We start from the raw sequence: 20,086 nt of genomic DNA, 5'->3' as shown, positions 1-20,086 counted from the left end.
TAGAATATTTTTAGACGAAGGGAGTCAGGGACACAAGAGATAGCTAGTGGTGCTGCAGATAATGCAGGATGAGCCTCAGGCATAGGAGGGCAGGAAAAACTCCTCTTGTCACTTTAGATAAGGAGAAGGAAATGGGACTGGCTGCTGAGGGAGCAGCTAAGTGCTTGTTGCTGTCCCTTTAGCTTACCGAGAGCAACTTGCTATAGTGCATCAGGACAGGCAGATGCCCATCTCACCACAATCAGATGTGTAGGGGGCTCACTCCCGAATGGGTCAGAGAGAGAGGTTGATGAAAGCAGGTGTATAGTTTGCAACTAAAATGTGCTTCAACTGTCACACGCTTGAAATGTTATCTCATGAAACTGGCAGGGTGGAATAGTGGTTAGAGAAAATATCTGTCAGTCACAATTGCCAGATTCGAGCCCACATGTCTGTAAGTTTCTGCCCTGCTGAAGTCTCCTTGAGCAATACACTTGTACGATAGTACAATGGTGTTGAAGTAAAAGGAATTACCAGAATCTTCCAAGTCTGCAAAATGATTATTACTGAAAAAAAAAAAAAAAAACTTCACAGATTTAATACATCAACATCTTTGTAGTTAGCACGAGGAATAATGTAGAGTCTGGGAACAGTTTTCCAGTGAGGCTCTGACGGGAGCTTTTCAAAGTTTGATGTTAAAGTTGAAAAGGTACAAAGGGGATTTAAGAGGATAGAAGTCTAATTAAAATTTCAGTTGTATTATGGTTGATGTATAGGAATCAGCTTATTTTGGAGCCTGATCAATGCTATACTTGTAACTAAAAGCCAGGATATCAGCTGCGTAACATACTGAATTTTTTTTTTTTTTCCGTAGCTCTTGAATATTTTAAACTCAAACGATTCTTGAACACATTTTACTTTTTGGCCCTCACCTCAGAAACTTCTGATCACACACTAAAATGCACTCCTACTCCCCCTTTGTTGATTATCGATTTTTCTCTCTTGTGTTTTTTGTGCCTTTTTAGTGATGTGTATAAGAAAGTCGCTCAGAGGGATGTCTCTGAAACCTATCTTGTGGAAGACTTAAAAGGGAAGCAATGCTCATGTTTGGCTGTGCTTGACTGCTTCAGTCTTCAAAGAAATATTATTTGCAGGCCACTGTGCTTTGCCTCATGGCTAAGACGAGGCCTAGGTCAATGTTGACATGTAGATAAAGAATAATTTCTGCTTTCATTATTGATGCTTGAATCCAAAGTGATTACAGCAGACTTCACATTTCAACTTAGCACAAGATTCATCACACATCACTTTCATTTTTACGGCTGTAATAATCTTCCAATAGTGGACGTTTGTTTCAATATGCTTAATCTCACATTGAAATGGACAGAATGAGTGTTACCTTCAAGAAGAAATAAATTTATTCAGAACTCATGGTATTATGCCAGCAGGATATGACTCTGAACAGTACTGAAACTTGCAGAACATTGAATCTTTCTTAACAGACTGGACATACCATTTATTTTTTTGCATATCTTTGACTTTTTTGGGGGGGAAAAGTATTTTCTTTTTACGAATCAGCTTGATTGATAAATAACATGCGCTCACACAGAGAATTACAAGTACACAAAGATTCCACCCACCTGCCTTCCTGCATCGGAAGGTCAGCTGCTATTCAAAATGTGAGGGTAATTGCATCGGATTGAGCTGGTGAAATACTGTCACCTCAAGTCAGTGCCTTGGAAGATTAGTACCAAGGCCATCACTGGGATTGATTGGTGTGCAGGCCAATGGCTGCTTGAGCAATGGGAAGGTCAGTGTGTGTGATATTACTCATATTGGGGGAGATCTTATATCAGCAACTTTAATTCTGAAAAGGCTAAATAGTAGGGACTACTTATGGACATTGAAACAGTAGAATCAAAAAGAACACTTTGTGTTCAAAAAGGTAGTACTAAACTATTTAGGATAGATCAGTCATCTTAGGATATTGGGTGTACACGATGCATCCCAGCAGGTGAAGCCTTCACGATCCTCAGCTGGAAGCCCACACAGAGCAAACCCTCTTGTTTTGGTGTAAGGGAAGCACAATTTTGTTTCCTTCAGTGCAGTTCTTCATGCTGAGCACATCCTCTGGCAGACTCTGATCATCAGAGAGAAGGAGCTGACTAATCTCAATCCTTAAATTTATTCATGCTCAATAAAAGCTATTCATCAGCTTAAAGATGCCTGTAAGTTCAAACTAAATTTGAACCACCTGGGAGAAATCTAAATAACTCAAAGACAGCACAGTTAAGGAGCCCGTTTGGAAAGAGAGTGAAAGCAGAGATGAACGGGTCCCCCGGGTATGAAGCTGTGCAAAGCCAGCAGGTGAGAAGGAGCATCTCTGAGTGCTTCTGTGCGTTGATCAAGGCTTGGCTATTGTCCAGTCACTATAAACAGTATTACAGGTGGCCTGTCTTTGGCAAGCAATGTGCATTGACTATTGATTGCATTGAATGATGAGTGGAGTGAGGGAGGAAACAGAGATGGCATGCGAAGAAAAAATGAAAGACTTAAGCGAAATGACATGTCGGTACATTGTTGGGCAATGGCTAAAGCTAAAGATGGATTTTATATGAAAAAGTGCAACTCTAAATCAACTTATGTCCTAGGTTTAAAGTTGACAATATTTTTTTCAATGTTGTATTATATCAAGAGTTAGCATTAATTTTGTAAGCTGTTCAATGAAATGGTTAAATATAACACGAGGCTGATAGTGAATAGGTTAAATTTTTGATTGATAATTAGTTTTAGTGGCAACAGTGACTTATTAATCCTAATTTTAGGTTTGTTATTAAAGTTATGGAATTTCTGTTTTGTTTCACCACTTACTGTACCACCAGACTAGACTCATCTTCAATACTACTGTATTTAATTAAATTGTTGGTGCAGTCTGTAACAAATAAACAAGTATTTGCAGAAGAAATTAGTTCAGAGATGATTTTTTATAGGCTTTATAACTGTAGAGTGGAACTTCTTCATGAGCATGTATGACAGTTTCAGGTTATGCAAAACATAGGATTGTTACAATTTTGAAAATAAGACATAAGTGAATAACACTCTTATAGCCCAGTAAGTGGAGTACTTTTACAGATTTAGTGACTGTATTCTGAAACTGCTGCATTTTGTGCTATGGACCTGTGCAGTTCTAACACATTTTGATTGCAATGAGACATTCAAATCTACAGACGGCACAGGTTCAGTTCATTGAGTCCACAGAGTTGTATGGTTAATATTTGATAGAAGCCTGGGATGGATGAACCAATCAATAGCCAATGGCTTGAAAAGGTCTTTGACATGTGCATACGCAGTCGGTTGCAATCTGCGATCCTCAGCTTCGCCATCAAGTTAAGAGACTCAAGAAACGACTTTGATTGCACTGCTTATCGTGTCTTGACTCATATCTTTGATGAGGAAACTCAGAGGTTTTGTAGTTGTTTATTTTTTTTTTATTATTCTCCCTCAACATTTATTTTTATATAAAATCCTCCATAATGACTCCACATATAATTTTGTTAACTATACTTTTCAAACTGTGGTTACGTGTTTGTGGTTAAATGAACTATAAATGATCATATTTTAGATAAGGTCACGATGTTAGTCATAACTGCAGTTAGATGAGGTCACTCATCAGTGTGAGAGACAGAAGGAGAGATGGACTGAAATCACAGAGACCCTGTGCTACAGCATGTCTGATGTGCAGTGGACCGTGAGACTGAACTCTCCACCTCAGTCACACTCTCCAGTTCTTCACAGGTAAACAGACAACCTAAAGCCAACTGTTAAAATGAAACACACAAACATATGCTCACACAAACAGAAGTCTAAAAGTAGCACATTTCAGAGTGTGTGAAGTCTAGGCAGGGAGAGATGAACACATGAGAAAAAAAAAAAAAGTTCTGCTGTTTTGGTCGTTACTCGGTTGCTTTCTTTAAAAACACATTTTTTTGAGTAAGTTCTGGATGGAAGGTCTTGTTGTCCAGTTCCAGGCCTGTTAACTATTTGTCACATTTGCAGCTTGGCATGACCTCTCTCAGCTGCAGAGGGTGAACCAATGGAGGTTTTCCTCTTTGTCTCTTCCCCCCACTTTCTGCATCCTCTCTTGCATTGCAGACAAATGGGAAATCAGAAACATCAATTATTCTAGTAAACAGGTCTGGCCATGTAGAACATTCAATTATACATTAAACATTAATAGCTGGGGCTTATTTCACACATCCATTAGATTGTGCTAAACATGGATACTCAATCTTGTTAATAGAGCTTGAGTGACTTAAGCGATTTTTTTTTTTTTTTTTTTTTTTTTTTGCAACAAGGAATTTAATCAAGGAATAATAATGGTTAGATTAGATGGCATTTTACTGTGAGGGTGGTTGAAGTCTGAGGATCACTGTGTAGAGAAGCAAAGAATGGATTTGATGAAAGAGGCAAGAAATTTTTAAAGACACACAGAAAGAGGGTGGCAGTTAGAGTATGTGAGTAAGTAAAAAGAACAGGAGAGCACACACTTTTCAAAGCATGTGCTGAAAGAGAGCTATGTTAGTAAGCTCCATTTCTCTGTGATAATACACTTCTGAGACTCTTCATAAGCCCTAGAAATACGGTGAAGATACCCTGCACAAGGGGGTGGTTGGGCAGAGGTTTGATATCCGTGCTTGGAAGTCTATTGGATGTTTGCCTTGGCTCTCTACAATAATTAGGGGATAATGACTGATGAAAATGTTGCACCTTGCTCAGTGTGGTGATTTGCTTTTTGTAGATCATCTAGCTTACGAGAGCCATTCAGTTAAAAAGACCTCCAAAGTCGTGTGTTAAATTGTATTTTGTAATAATTTAACATGGTGTGTGCTTTAAAATATATGAGATGATGAAAAAGATTATGGCTACATTCTTGGAGATTTTGTACTGGGTTGCTGGTTACAACTGTGTCTAAAAACATGAGGAAATGTGTGAAATCTTCATAGGAATAGTCAGATTCACTAGTCCTTTCCGGTCCATATCTAATAGTACATTGAATAAAGACAACACACTAAATGTTGAAACCGAGACATCTTTTAAATTCTTTATTTTATATGTGTGCTTTTTGAATTTGATGCCAAGAACATATTCCATTGAGTGTTGAAACAGAAACAACGAATGAAGACTGAAGGAGGTGTGTGATGCCACATCCGGCAATTAATTTAATTGCAACTAATTTTATACATATATATATATATATATATATATGTGTGTATACACACATGTGACTCAAAAGGTTTAAGAACCACTGTTTTAAATTGGTGTAAAGATGTACAGAATTCCATTTGTATTCAAGATGACACAGTGGCCAAAATCCAAGTGACATTGAAATGCTTCAGACCTCTGCACTGAAGATAATAATAAACTCACTTATGCAGTTGTAGCATCCTTCTTGTCTGCACTTTCCCCTCATGGCATTCTATCAGCCTGAAGGGCCAGAAAAGCATGTGTTTCAACAAAATAAAAATATAAGTTATTTCTGTGAGCCAGCCAATGTGAATATATCACAAATATCAGGCAGGTCTGAGCCAAATACCCAACACTGAGAGAACAGGGGTTTACTTCGATCTGATCTAAACTGAACAACTATAACTGTTAAACAGTGGGACTGATGTTGTAATTCAATTTCGATGAAGAAAAAATACTTTTAAAATCCTTTCCCCTTCAGTAATTCCCCACTCTGAAACTGAATACCACTGCCCTTTTTCCGCTGATCAAATCAGCACAGAAGGTCTTCTTGCTTAAGTTGTTTCAGAGGCGTCGTCATTTTCTTCTTTACTTCTGGAGCAGACTCTATAGAGCTTCTTTTAAATGCAAACTTAATTTTAGTGGTAGAACAGAGGCTGGTCAAGTAACGGAAAAGTAGATGGAAAAAAACATCAGCAAAGGTTCAACACATTTGTAAGATGTAAGAATAACTTAAGAATAAGTATGGTGAGCAAAGTTCTGTGAGAAAGCAAGAGGAACCCTTGGAGGTGAAAGCATATGGCGTACCTTGAAAATCATGGAGACATGAGTGAGGATAAACAAGAGGTTTACACTTTCAGCAAGGTGCTGAAATCATCTTTGCGGAGGCATTAAAAAAAAACCATCCCTTTCCAGTCTTCCACTCCACCTGCCACTGCATCAGCAACAAGGGGATGCAACATGAGAAGAGGCAAGAAACTGGCATGTTCTCAAGCTGAAAGGTTGTTAATTAGTGTTCATCACACGTTCAGGGGGTGTCATTCTCCAGTCTAATTTTATAGATGTTGCCATTGCTATTCTTGTGAATGTGTTAGAAAAGTATTTTTCCAACAACAAAAGTAGGAGAAGAAAAGTTCCTCCAGCATGGTGTGTAGTGCCTCTATATGTTCTGCTCTCCCTTGTGAAATGTATTATTCAGTATATCAGTGGCAACATAAGTGGGTGTTCTCCCTGTGGCAAATTTGATTTCTCAGGTTGTTTTGTTGATGTCTGTAATGTGTCTGCTTTTCCACTTACTGCTTTTCTCTAGACACAAAACAAAATGGAAATGGCACCATTTGCTGTACATATGGTATTGTTTCAAATAACAAGTGATGGTAAATTAGTAGAACACTGAAATGCCTTCACTAGCTAGAAGCAAAATGTCAATGCGACAAGTGTTCTTTATCCTCTTGAAAGATATTTATAGAAATTATAATTAGAAATGAAAAGAACAATTTACAGAATTTAATGTACAAACATTAAGTTATTGGTTTGGGCTTTGGACCTGCTCATCATTAATTCTATAATAGAGTAGTATATGGGCTTGCAGTGAGGCTACGCTGCTGGAGGAACAGAGACAAATGAAAATTTGCTTTTGTGCCCACAAATAAAATTCTGGCACTAAACCAAAGATGTGACTGTGGAGGCTCGGCTACCTACAGTAACAGCTGCCCCATGTCAGAGGCATCACATTAGATGATGTCAGTGATCTGACACTAATCATGTGAGTGTCTGCTGGCAGTCCAGTCATCAGCCCTCGTTGCCTCCTGTCTGCTGACTGTTTGATGGCTTAAGGCTGGGGTCTTTCTGAAGACATAATACAGTATAAGTCATGCATGTGTATGACAGGCAATAAGTCTGCTGAAGCACAATAAAAGTCAATCACTAAGTGCTAATGTCAGAAAAGTTAAAAATTCTAAGACTGTGTCGATTTTGCATTATTCAAATTGGTACTATTTGTGACTACTACTCACTGCAATTCACAGATATCACTTTGCAATATTTTCCTGCAACTGTGATGCTAGCTGCCATGTTTTGCAAATGTGTATTACATTACAAATGTCAAATCCTGATAAAACATCTCCTATGTTGGCTTACTTGTTAGCATTAGCATTGTCATGTTCTCCAATGATATATTCTCTTTCTACTGGCTAAGACATGGTTGATAGTCCCTTTTCTGCCGCTACATAGCCAAGAGAATGGCCAGAAATCCCACACTCAACTTTGGCAATTATGAATACATTATCTGAATGATCATAGTAGCTACACTCCACGTAGCTGTATTTGTCAGTGTAAAATCACTTCTGCACGCAAAATAACAAGTGTAATAGTAATTGTTATATTTGACAATTGTTAATGTTGACAATTTGAACATTATCATGTTTAACATGGGAGATGTTACCGGCGGTCAGTCATAGTGTCTTGGTTAATCTTTTGTGCATATGCTTAGCCATACGTGTAATTAATCAAAAATCTATTATAATGTCTGTGTTCAATTAAAACAGCCACAGAGAGAAAGTCCAATAATCTCTGTTGTGTGGAAGTTCATCTTTATCTTTTTCATGTGAGGATGTGAGCCAAATTTCCTCCTGCAGTTTAAAAAAATAATAGTCGTCGAGCCACTGGTGGGACCCATTGTGCCACAAGAAAAGTCACAGTAATCCATAATCTGAAAACCTCTAATGTTTATACAATATTACACATTTCAGAAAATATTTAAAAATCTCATTGTTAGTGATGTTGACCAAAGTCATAATAATTCCTTTGCCACCAAGGAATATATATTTAAATTGATGCGCAAGTGAGATCTGATCATTGTGACCACCGTAATATTTATCTAATGTCCTGTAGTTTCATCCGTAACACTGATTTTAGCAACTAAACTTAAAGTATGTTTCAATATGCATTAAGATTTCATTAAGATTCGGGCTGTCTAGGAAGAGAAAGGAAATCTTTGCAAGGATTTCAAATAAATCTAGGTTGACTAAATAAAACTTTGCTTTTCTTGGTTTATGGCTGTGTTTTCCATCAAATCTCGTAATAGTGAACGGATTTCAAGATACAATTAAACAAGCGGACCAACAGATGAGCTGACAGGCTGCACTGAAGGTAAAACTTGGTTGGCAGATGAAGTCGGTAGTATTTGAGAAACTATGACCACTAGCATAAATCCAGGAGAACACAAACTTTTCCAACTTTCATAATACACACTGTAGCCTTTCACTGCTTTAGTATGAAGACAAATATCTAAAGGACGAATTTAGAAGCTCTAAACAACTTTTCAAATTGACAGTGGATGGATTGTGTGGGGACTTCACTGTTGGCATGGAGTGGGAAGTCCAAAAAATGAATTGCAATATCAATATATCGTGTTAAAGTAGTGCTGCAGTCGACAGCAAAAAGCAAGTTTTAAAATGGAAAGTTCTGTGTTCATTGTGGAATGAATCCTCCGGTTCATTTTGTACAGCAAGGAGGAAAGTTTTGATGAGAAGAAAACCCTCTCTCCATGACAACTTTTGAAGAATTTCTTCAAAAAGAGAAGTATTGACTGAACATTCTTGAGCTTGATAACCAACACTTGTCTCTTTAAATCTCGGGCAGAGACACACACCACAGTACTTCCCTCTTGAGCTGCAGTGCATTGAGAGAAAAGCCACATTCTCATCATCAAAACAGAGAATTGGAGCTGCAATACATCTGAATTTTCCTCTCAATCTACAATGCTGAAAATGCATGTAGTTTGGAGGAGTGAAGAAAAAGTGAAAGAAAGAGTGTCTGAAAGGTTCAGTGGAGACAGGATATTAGAACATCACAAAAATGTAGCACTGAAGAAAACTATTGGCTTTAGTGAGCAACCCAACCCATGTTCAGACATATTGTGACCATTTTATATTATGTGACCATAAAGACCTCCATCCATGCATCTCCCCTTACAAGATGAGCCATTTCAATGATCAGTGTCTCATTCTTCAGATAAGCTGTATTCAAAAAGTGGTGGTGTGGCACGGTCGTGCACCACATTGTTTTGTAGGATCATCCAGTTTCTCTCCATTTTCCCCCTTCTGTTTCCTCTGGCAGTGTTGCTTGATCCTAACACAGACCTTCACTGGCAGTCGGCTGTGCAGTCCAGGCTTGTGTGAGCTCAACCCTGACTGTCCCTCACACACCCTGGGGCTTTGTGAAAAATGAGACCATGGAGAATGAGATAATAACATTGTGCAATGGGAGTGTGTGAATTTGCTACGAGTTATGCGCATGGGAGTCTGTCTGTGTGTGCCTTAGCACGTGCATGTGTGGCGTGTGTGGAACATAATTGTGTTCTCCCATGTGTAAAAACTATCAATCAGGTTCACTTAATGTTGTGTCATTATGAGTAAATTAAAATTCCTCAGTGATCGATCGCATATTGACTGTCATATTATATGCTTGCATAATGAATAATCCTTTTTAACTCATTTAATTCCCAATTTATTCTGGATATTAAGGTTTTGTTTGTGTGTCCAAAGGGAACCAACACGATGGGCAGACACGATATTTTTGAATGCATGGTAGATTATGAAATGGAAATTAGTTTATTGTTCACACCTGAATTAGCATTGTGTGTTGTCGGAGAGCTTGATGAGATAGGGAATGGTTCCGCTTGGATTGCTGTCTACGATTCTACATGTACGCTTGTTCACACACGCTAACCCTGTTGAAGGTCTCTTCAGTCTGGGCTGATAATTGTCTTGAATCAGTGTAAATTAAATGTGTTAAGACATAATATTGGCACAGAGCAATAGGAGAAGGGATATGATATCATTATCCCACAACTGAACCACTTGAATGGTCCAGTTGTGGAATAATAACCAGTTGTGGAACACATAACAGTAAAGGGTTCAGTTCTGTTAACAATGAGGTGCCATGCTAATTTCAAGAAACCCAAAATCCTGCCTATGCGCTACTGGTTTCACTTGAATATACAGAAACAATCATGTTTAAACATTATAAAGCACATTTCCTTTTGTGTTTCAATTGTAATAGGCTATAAATGCAGTAAATGCATTATTTCTATATGGAAACATATGATTTGAGACTTCAACAGCAGTATGACTTTGTTTTCAAAGTTCCCATTTCATACCAAATCATGAGCTGTTCTCCATTCAGTCTCCATTTGAGATTGGTCGGAACAAAGAGCGAGATTGCAAGTGAAAGTGTTAACTTACTCGTGGGTTTTGTGTGTGTGTGTGTGTGTGGGGGGGGGGGGGGGGGGGGGGGGGGGGGGGGGGGGGAGTGGTGGATGTGGGGGGGACTTTTTGTAATTGTGCACATGACATAACCTAGTGTGCGAGAAAAAGCTGAGTAAGGCAGACAGATAATTCCAACGTGCTGTTCAGCTCAGTGCACTTGCTAGAAAGTGCTTCCTTATTTCTCATTAAGACCGAGAGTGAGGGGAATTAGCGACACTGAATGAAAGCTATGCCTGCTTTAATAATGTTGCCGCTCCAATTTAACATGACTGGATTATTCTAACATAATCATGATGCACCCATTTCAACTTAGCATCATTGAATGTCTGCATATAAATGACTTGTTCTTTCGCTATGATTAATTTGCTTTCAGGTAGTGATGACATGGTTTCACAATGACTTACTGATATAACTCTCCCTCTTGGCATATCTAAAGCATTTTACAGTGTTTAAGTGTATTAACAAAATACTCTAACGTAGATATTGTACATTCATGCATGTCTTTGCACAAAGATAGGTTTTGGATACAGTTTTGCTTCAATCTCTATGAAAGATTGATTGTGTCTTTTATGAAAGGTAATTCACTATGAGTGTGAGTGGAGCTCACATCATATGAATCCACAAGTAAATATGAAACAATAGAACTGCACGGAAAATGCATTGTCTTGATAGAAAAGGAGGAAAAATGGATGAAAATAGATAATGGACTATGTTTGTGGTGGAAATCTGTGGGGAGGAATGAAAATGTGGGAGATATTATTCACTGCAGATGACAGTGCAGTGTCAGCTTGTTACTCTTGCATACAGAATGTTGATTTCTTTTCTTTGCCTGACATTTTTCAGCTGAGGTGATTATCAAGTCAAAGAGGAAAGTTTGAGAGCAAGATAATAAAAGAAGTGAGAGGTAGTTGTTTGGTAACAATGGCAAATTAATGATGGGTGTATTATTGCAGCAACGCCTGTAACAGCCTCAATGTACATCAAAGAACACCAAACCGATGGTTCAATGAATCACTTTCTCATCCCTAGTTCCAAAGTTTTGTTTAAACAACTGTGTGAAGAAAAAAGAAAATAAAGAATAAAATCGCAAATTTCTGTGCCACTAATAAAGCATTAGATATTTACACATGTGCATAAAAGAAACAGTTAATCGTCCTTTTACTCTAAATAGATTTCCACTGTTTTGAGGGAAACATGCAGAACTACATTAGTGTCACTGCTGCAATAAAGTTTCACGGTCAACAAATAATTTTCTAAATTTCAATCTCAACTCAAGTTTTCTGTCAAAATCTGAGTCACCCCTGATCAGATTTCAGGACATGGTTTTATATTTTTTTTCTTGCTAGTTTGATGAACTGGGAAGTAAATCATACATTGCAAGTATTTTATGTGTTAAAAGTTTCTGAATGGCAAAAAATGTTTCAACATTTTTCATCCTATAGTTGTGATAAGAATTAGTTTACTTAAAACTTTTTTTCTATCTAACATATTAGCATGTTTCAATTAAAGTGTTGCTCAGTCTCTGGCAGGTGTATATATAGGTGCAAAACCCTCCCACAAGATGAATGTTGAGTTTAGGGGGATGTCAGAGCATGAGCATGGACATTACGTTCATAATTTGAAGATTTCATCTGATACCTGCAAAATTAGCTCGTTTACAAATTAAGACTTTGGTTAGGTTAACGAAGAGATCGTTTGGTTTAGAACTCCCTACATCACAATATAAATCTAGGGATGATGACGCAAAAATACACTTGTATATACTTATGTCTGTTCGATGAGGATTAAAAAAAGAACCGTTTGTTTTTTGTTGTTTTGATTTGTATCTCAGTCTTGAATCCTACCCCAGTGTCAGTCTACTGTTGCCTAGAAAGGTAACCCTTTAGCCAGGTTTGTGGTTGGTAAAAACACAGTGAACAAAAGCCCTACAATAATATTCTTTAGACTTGCAGCAATATCAGAAACGGCACAGGGAAAAAAGAATAAAACAACTTAGCTTAAATGTTCGGTTTTGCCTCAGGTCTTAATCTGGAACAAGAGATATTTTAGGACACCTTCTCTCCTGTATTTCCTAACCTGGGTTTCTTACTTTGACAGGCCACAATGGACTAATTAACTCAAGCCTCTAGTTTGGTGTCGGTCAAGAAAGAGAGAGTGGTATTGCACTGGGACGCGGCAGAGCAGCTTTCTGTGTACATAAAGCTCTGCAGGGTAAACAGAGTGAATTCTCCACAGTTCTAAGCTTTACTACCATTAACCACTGTGCAGTGACATTCACTGCAAAGTTAAAGGTAATTAAAGGGGAAAAATGGATGCACCAGGACACTAACTTGAAACTTGAAACCATCAGTTTGTTGTTTTTTGTGAAAGATGGATTTATATATATATATATTTGAATGATGATGTGGCTGCCTGTTGAATGACTATGACAAATACATGGCTGAATGTGTCTATAAAGTGCTCCAGTAGATTTACTTGTTTTTTTTGGATGTACTCTGGTTCTTAAATGACTGGTTTAAGAATGTTCAAACCTAGTTGAATGTAACTGTGGAAGGCAGGCCTTTTCCACTAGTCCAAGGTAAATACTCTATTTGAGGAAGGAACACGAATTAACCCTGACCATGTATTCGTGGAGCTCATTCCGACCCCAATACTTGGAGTTTCTTCCCTCACAGATACACCATTCTGACAGAGCAACAGTTTTACAACGAACGGAATAGTTTAACACAAGTATGCTAAATGTTCTGTGTGTAGGATGTGGGGACATCTGGCTCAACAAGCATAATGCAGTCTCCTGAGAATTATGTAATTTTACATCTCAAGAACTCACTATTCAAAATCATATGTAGTCTAGATTCCTAAGTCCGATGTACATGGCACCGTGTGACAGATTGAAACTAGGTAAAGAAAACTACATATCATACCATGTCCTTATTTCTTCACTAAAACTAAGCTCAAATGTAGAAGCAGTGTGTGAAAAACTAAGTAGACCCTTACTTCTTCCATAATAAAAGCAGTTTCAGCAGTCTGCTGGTCTGGAGCATTAGTGCATGTTAAGTCAAGGCCAAGTAAGAAAACCATTTGCATGATGTTAGAGGAAACAAGCACTTCTGTTCATAAATATGGAAAAGGCTACAAGGCCATTTCCAAACAATTTGGAGTTCAAATAATTTAGATATTTACTTCATTTCAAGACCTGGTGAAGGCCTGATGATACTTTATTATGTCCTGATACGTAAAACCTAATTACTGAAAAAGGTTTTTCACAGGATATTACCCCCTAGCTAGCCACAAATTGCAAGAAGACCACCCTTTAACCAGTGTTCTGTAGTGTGCCTGTTGGTTTGTCCGTTTAGGTTATTTTAACTATGGTAACATTATGATCCCTATGATGCAGTATGGCAAAGGGGCAGCTATTCTTTCTCGCATAGTTTTTGCTGTAATGAAAATGCAATCATGAATGCTGTTCTGCATTCACAATTTCTGTTAAAACAAATTAAAACCTTGTGCCAAATAACTTGGTACAAATATTTGATTTGTGGTTTGTCCTTGCATGTGTATTGTGTTGAAACTGTCATGTGCTGTGTGCACTGTACTTGGTGAGAGTCTGAAAGAAACAGGGTCATGTAAATTACACAGAGGCTGATTTGTGTGCACTGGGGTTTCTATTGGCCCTATATCCAGGTTGTGATTTGGGCCACCAACTCTATGGTTGGGGTTGGTCTTAAAGTCAAGATTCTGATGACAAATGCAATACATATTTCAGACAATGGGAACCCAGGGATTCTACTTATGATAAAAATAATTTTGAGTTCACTGTGTCATGTAATATAAGAATATAAGAATATGCATTACACATATGCTTAATACTGTTACGAACCTTGATAAAAGATTTAAAAGAATGTCTATTTTAGCCAGTCTGCATCTTGCAAAACATTGTTAATCAAATCACCTAATGTGACATAATCTGCTGGTTTGCTATGCTGTAATGTAGACATAAAGGGTTCATCTGAGCAAAGTATGACCACAGTGTGTCTCAGGTTCAACTCTCATAAGAACATGTCTCTCAATTACAAACATCCAGCCTGGAGTGTATGTAGTAATGCCAGATGGGCAGATGGGCTGGCCACCAAACGACCTCTGACACTCAACCTTCAGAGAAGTGAGGCTATGGAATTCATCCAGTGGTCGTCATCATTCTCAAATGTTCTGCCAAAATGGATGAAGGATGCTTGAGCCAACTTGGGCCAGATGCTGTCTCAAAGGAGACCACATAACCTCAAATTGTATCTCAAAAGAGTTTATGGTCATACAGGATTTTTTTATTTCTTGTTAACACTGTAGTTTACCCAGTTTTCACGTACAGATATGCTTGTCATGCAGAAACTTAAGTTGCACATGCATGTCCTGTTCTGTTTGCATACCATCTAGTCAACATGAGAAAACAAAATGATGTAGAATCAAGTAAGGCAGGAAGTAAGTAAGTAGATTTATATTTTCAATTGTAGTTATTTTCCCCATCCAAGTTTTCTTGGGGCTGCAAATTTAATCCTATTGTGGCAATAGTTTGCCTTTTTTCTTCAATGATGAAACTATAGACACAATAGAAAATTAAATTTTGAAGAGCGAGCTAATTAATGCTGCTTAGTAGAGACGAAACAACAATAGGGAAAGGGGAGGCTGAAGGGGTTTGTGTGGAATTCATGCTGTGCCATATCATAGTTTTATACATGAGTTAAATTGTGGCATAATGGGGGTGTCAAAACTGAAGGTGAGAAAAAAAAAAGGATAAATTAAAAAAGGACTGGAGGTGATAATTACACAGTTTTAATTCCTTCGTGGAAAACATTGACAAGAATTTACTGATAAGGACTAATAAAGTCAATGTCCAGACAACTGCTACAATTACAAGCCTTCGTTTCACAAGGAGTCACAGATTCACCAGAGCCCTGATATTCTATGTGAGAATTAATTATGTATCAGGCAAGAGCATTTTAATTATAAGGAGCACTAACAATTACATGTTTGATGAAGACTACCAACAACTTCTAAAATCTCACTTAAATTCAAACCAGAAACAAAGAATAATACATTTTTAAAAAATGGAGGGACAAAGGATCAATGGAATCAATGGAAAGGGTGACATTTAGGTGCTAGAGTTGGGTTAAACCTAACCCTCTGCATCATCATTAATAAATAAGTAAATAAATGACTGCAGGGCTTTGAAACAACACATCAAACAGAAAATTGAGGATCTAAAAGTGAGTGCCCAATACCCCCCAACACATGAAAACACTATATCCTGTGAAGTGAGCATCCAATGTTTGGCTTCAGTAACACTGATAGAAAGGGAAAGCAGGGGAGAAAAAAAAAAGATCACACCTTAATGTGCCTTCACCATATGCTGTTAGCTACTGATAGCTCTCCCGAGCTACTGGTGAAAGCTATTGCATTTGTGACTGACACTGCCGCTGTTGATTAAGTTAAAGATAAGCCATCTGTTCGTTAAAGCAGCACTGCTTCACTTGGATAGGGTTGTCCAACCGAACACAAATCTGTGTCAGCCTAAACTGCTGTTGCGCGGTATCATTAAAGCACCTGTATGTACTTCGAATGGAAAGTCACATGAACAATCATCTGTCATGGTTCGTGATCATACAAATGTTAAAGAAACCCAATCTGAAATTACAGGAAAAGAGTGACACATTCTGCTAAAATAATGCTATGGAAGCAGGTTTCTACGGAGTGTCGGTAGAGGTGAACACTTGGTGAATGTCACTCAGGTCTAATTACTGCAAAATCTATGCAAAGTCACACTAACAAGCTATCAGTCACATTGCTTTTTAACTATTCTATCAATTCTGGTTAAGACTGAGCACAGGAATCTTTAACATTACCTTTGAGATAAAAAAATCTTTTCAATCAATTTCCTTCACTTAAATGAATTTGTTTTTATTCAATTTCGTGTACGGTTGATCTTAAATTATTTGAGTTAATACATTTATGCTGTTAATGCAAGAAATCCTATGAGAGCTGCAAACATATATTCTTTCACACATACCTTTGATTTATGTATTCGCTCTACAGAAAGCAGAACAGCCCACACATTCAAGCTGACATCATCGACAATGCCCCTAATTATGAAAACAATATGATGTTTCTACATATTCTCCAGATTTTGAATGTAGTAATGCGTTTTCCAGGGCATGAAAAAACCCAGATGGAGACTTGAAAGTGCTCTATTATGCATGAATAGCATTGTTCTTATCCTCTCAAATATGACAAAAACCATTTCAGACGAATCAACGTAGTGCAAAGTCACTACTGCTTTGGGCATTGTCCAGGCTGGCCTTTCATCATTTCTTTTTTTTTTTTTTTATTCTTTTTTTTTAACCAAGCACAGATCTACTTTTAGACCTCAACAGCATAATGGTATTTGCTTAACTAAGCAGCCAGCAATCACTCTGCTCCCTGCCAGTGTCATATCACTGATCAAGTGTGGCTCAGTTCCTGTCAGAGAGGAGGGCTGCCAGATATAATGCAATCATAACGGGTGCACAGCTTGCCTTGGAGAACCAGCTCCTATTTCACTGCTGATGATACTGGAATGAACTCTTTGTGCTCTTTCTCTCTCTCTCATTCTTCTTTTTTTTTTTTTAAACAGCTCTAAAACCCTTGAGCTTCCTAGATTATAATAAGCCAATTGTAATTCCTTGCCTATAGCATTTTATTGAAGAGTGTTAAGAGAAAAAAAAACTGGACGTTTCCCGTGGAAGTCTAAAGACAAGACTTCAAGAATTATCTGAGGCAGAAGTGTGCTTTTCAGTTATTGTTTTTGACAGGGACAGAAGCCAGTGCTTGAACCAAAATTTAAAAGAGAGAAGGGATTCTGATTATTCTGATATTCGTCTCTCTCTTCACATCAACAGCACAGCAGAATCTGGCTGTAAATTGAGTTAAGTGTTGATTAATAGCTACCGAATGCCAGCAAATAGGACTAACATTTGAGTGAATGGAGGAAAATGATAAACATCTTTAAAGCATCCATTATGTAGACATTATTTAAAGCTTTTCCTCTCACAGCGGGCTTTCATGTAATGTGAATTGCTGACCTTGAAAGAAGGTAAATGCATCAAACTAAATGTGATATTTCAGAAATCTAACAGCTTTTAGTGGTGACAAAGAGCACTCCTCTTATCCGACACACTAGTGGACGTGAACCTGCGCTGCTCCCCCACAGATGCCTGGTGTGATGTTTGACAGATTTCTCCCTCTCCAGCTAGGCTCACAGTAAATGTCCATCTGGCAGCTTCCCATGGGTACTTATTATTCTCAGCTAGCCAGGGGTTTTCTGTTTCCGAGCAGTCAGCCAACGCCTGCCTCAAAGAGTTGAGAGTCGGACCAGAACTGTTTGCAGATGCTCAGCAGAGTAGCTAAACCCGTGCCAGTGTACTGGCATGGCACTGAGTTTTCAATTACACAATAAGGTGGCAGTATCCAAATGTAGTCCAAATATGAAAAAGCAATCACGCTGAGAAAAAAAACAAGCGTATAATTATAGCAGTCCAGGAAAAGTAACAGCAGTATACACTGCTTTCTTTTTTTCTTGTTTTTCCTTTTACCGAATATAGCTGCTCCACCTTGGACACGAGGTGATTGATTTTCCCCTTACAAGCAGATGCTTGGAGCCATGGGTACTGCTGAAAGGTCCTGCTGTCCTGGTCTGACGCCCTGCTATAGTAGAGTCAGTCATGCAGTTGACCTCTATCACACTCCTGCAGCCTGCAGAGTGCCTCTGAAAGCAGTGGACACTACACTTGTCTTGGCATTCAGTGGTTACAGCATTTTAACATTTTCCCTGGAACCCTGATGATCTGCCATCAGCGCTGCACATGCGCTTTGCATGTGTAATTCTTCCACAACAAGGAACTCTTCTTATTGAGGCTTAAAGTGGGCTGCTCTGCTCCTCAATTTCCATTTGTGTACCAATGTGAATGTATAGAAATGGCAAACTAAAGTATCTTGCTGAACTCCTGAACAGTATCAAGTGAGAAAAGTGGAGATGACCTCATAAGAAAAAAAAAAAGTGTCCTCATGCAGACATTGTTTACACTAGTAGGAGTTTCTAGTTGACACTTGGTTTCGGAACAACAGGGCAGGGTTCAAATCTAAGCATGTAAAGTATTTGCACACATTCACCACAGTGTGAACACAAACAACATCCATACTTGCTTGTTTGAATCAACACTGCAGGCGTATTCTTTGAACAATCTGGGCCATTTGATTCTCATTTGAATAAAATTCAAATCAAAAGCAAAGAGCGCACAATATGCTTGCCAAAAAAAAGCTACCATCGTGTATTCTCATGCACACATGTGGAAAATCGGATGCGTGAGAATCGCACAGCACTGCATACCTTAGTGGGCAAACATTGGCATATTGGTGCCGCTTCAACTATATTTATCCATTCACATCACTCCCAAAAGCAAGACTACTCAAACATGACTCTCACTTTGGGCAGAGGCTCTGTGATAAACAAAATGACTCTTACCTACGGTGGAGAAGTTGATCACATCTGTAAGCAGAACATGTGGGGATAAAATGGAGAAAAGGAGAGAGAGAGACAAAAAAAAAAAAGAAATGTCAGCAAATTACAATGTACAGCAAGCTAAACTTCAATGCAGGGTGAGGTTGTCACCAGCTCCCTTGAAAAATGACAGTCTCCCAGCATTGTGCAGACTCGGGGTTAAGAATAGTCCCTGTCAAGAGGGGAACATCGTTTATTAAGCTGGGGACATGAAACGTCTGAGATAGTCTCCCCTGAGGACTCCCAAGTTTGCACAAGTTGCATTAATATTTGTCAGTGTTTCAATATTTTCAGGGCGGAGGCAAAAAGGGTGTAGGCAGAAACCTAATATATTACGGGCAAGTCAAAGCACTTCTTTTTTTATTCATCAATGTTACATAACCACAAACTAAGGTGCTAAAACAGTAATTCATTATTTCACACCGTGTGTTTTGATCTTTGCAGTCTTTAAAGTGACTGGACTTCTCATAAAGCGTGCCAAAGGCATAATGAAAATGGTGACCCTGGCCACTCTGTAAACATTTAGGCTTTCCTGAAAACAACAAACCTGTAGCCCAGCAAAAGCTACCTTTAGTAACATCCTCACTGCTACCTGGAATTCATACCATATAAAGATTTATAGACAAAAATACCATTACTTGGACATCCTTTTCCTCTTTCCCTTACCAGCTCTCTGACACCCAGAGAAACACATACTGTACCTCCATTACAGCACTTTCTTTTCTACACTGAAAGTGGTCCCTCTGTGAACATCTAAAGTACTAAAGTACAGTTTTGCTTGCTTGTAAATGTGCAATAAAACAAGGAAATGAGGTGAACTAACAATAACTAGGTATAGTGTGAGAGAAATAGAAGACTTAGGGCTGATACTAAAGTTGCTCTTGCTTACAGTGCAGTCTTATTTTGTTGCCAAGCAGAATTTGGAAGTAATATGATTTATTGCCGATTATGTCTCTCTCCCTGAATTAATTTACATTTTCGGAGTGCATGCAACGAATCCCCAGGT

General features: G+C 38.3%; 1 protein-coding gene across 36 annotated transcripts in view; it reads right to left on the bottom strand.

The window, feature by feature from the left end:
• LOC140281575 (receptor-type tyrosine-protein phosphatase delta-like) overlaps positions 1 to 20,086 on the bottom strand; it is a 339,321-nt gene that overhangs the window by 222,586 nt on the left and 96,649 nt on the right. For all 36 annotated transcript variants that reach the window (XM_072376019.1, XM_072376023.1, XM_072376033.1 and 33 more), the window contains exon 4: positions 19,045 to 19,068. The gene's annotated coding sequence lies outside the window, so the exon portion shown is untranslated. The remainder of the gene's footprint in view (positions 1 to 19,044; positions 19,069 to 20,086) is intronic.

The sequence above is a fragment of the Leuresthes tenuis genome, unplaced genomic scaffold (assembly GCF_036924035.1).
Source record: "Leuresthes tenuis unplaced genomic scaffold, fLeuTen1.0.hap1 SCAF_22, whole genome shotgun sequence".
Lineage (NCBI taxonomy): Eukaryota > Metazoa > Chordata > Actinopteri > Atheriniformes > Atherinopsidae > Leuresthes > Leuresthes tenuis.
Note: the sequence above shows the minus strand (reverse complement) of the source record. Positions and strands in the feature narration are given on the sequence as shown.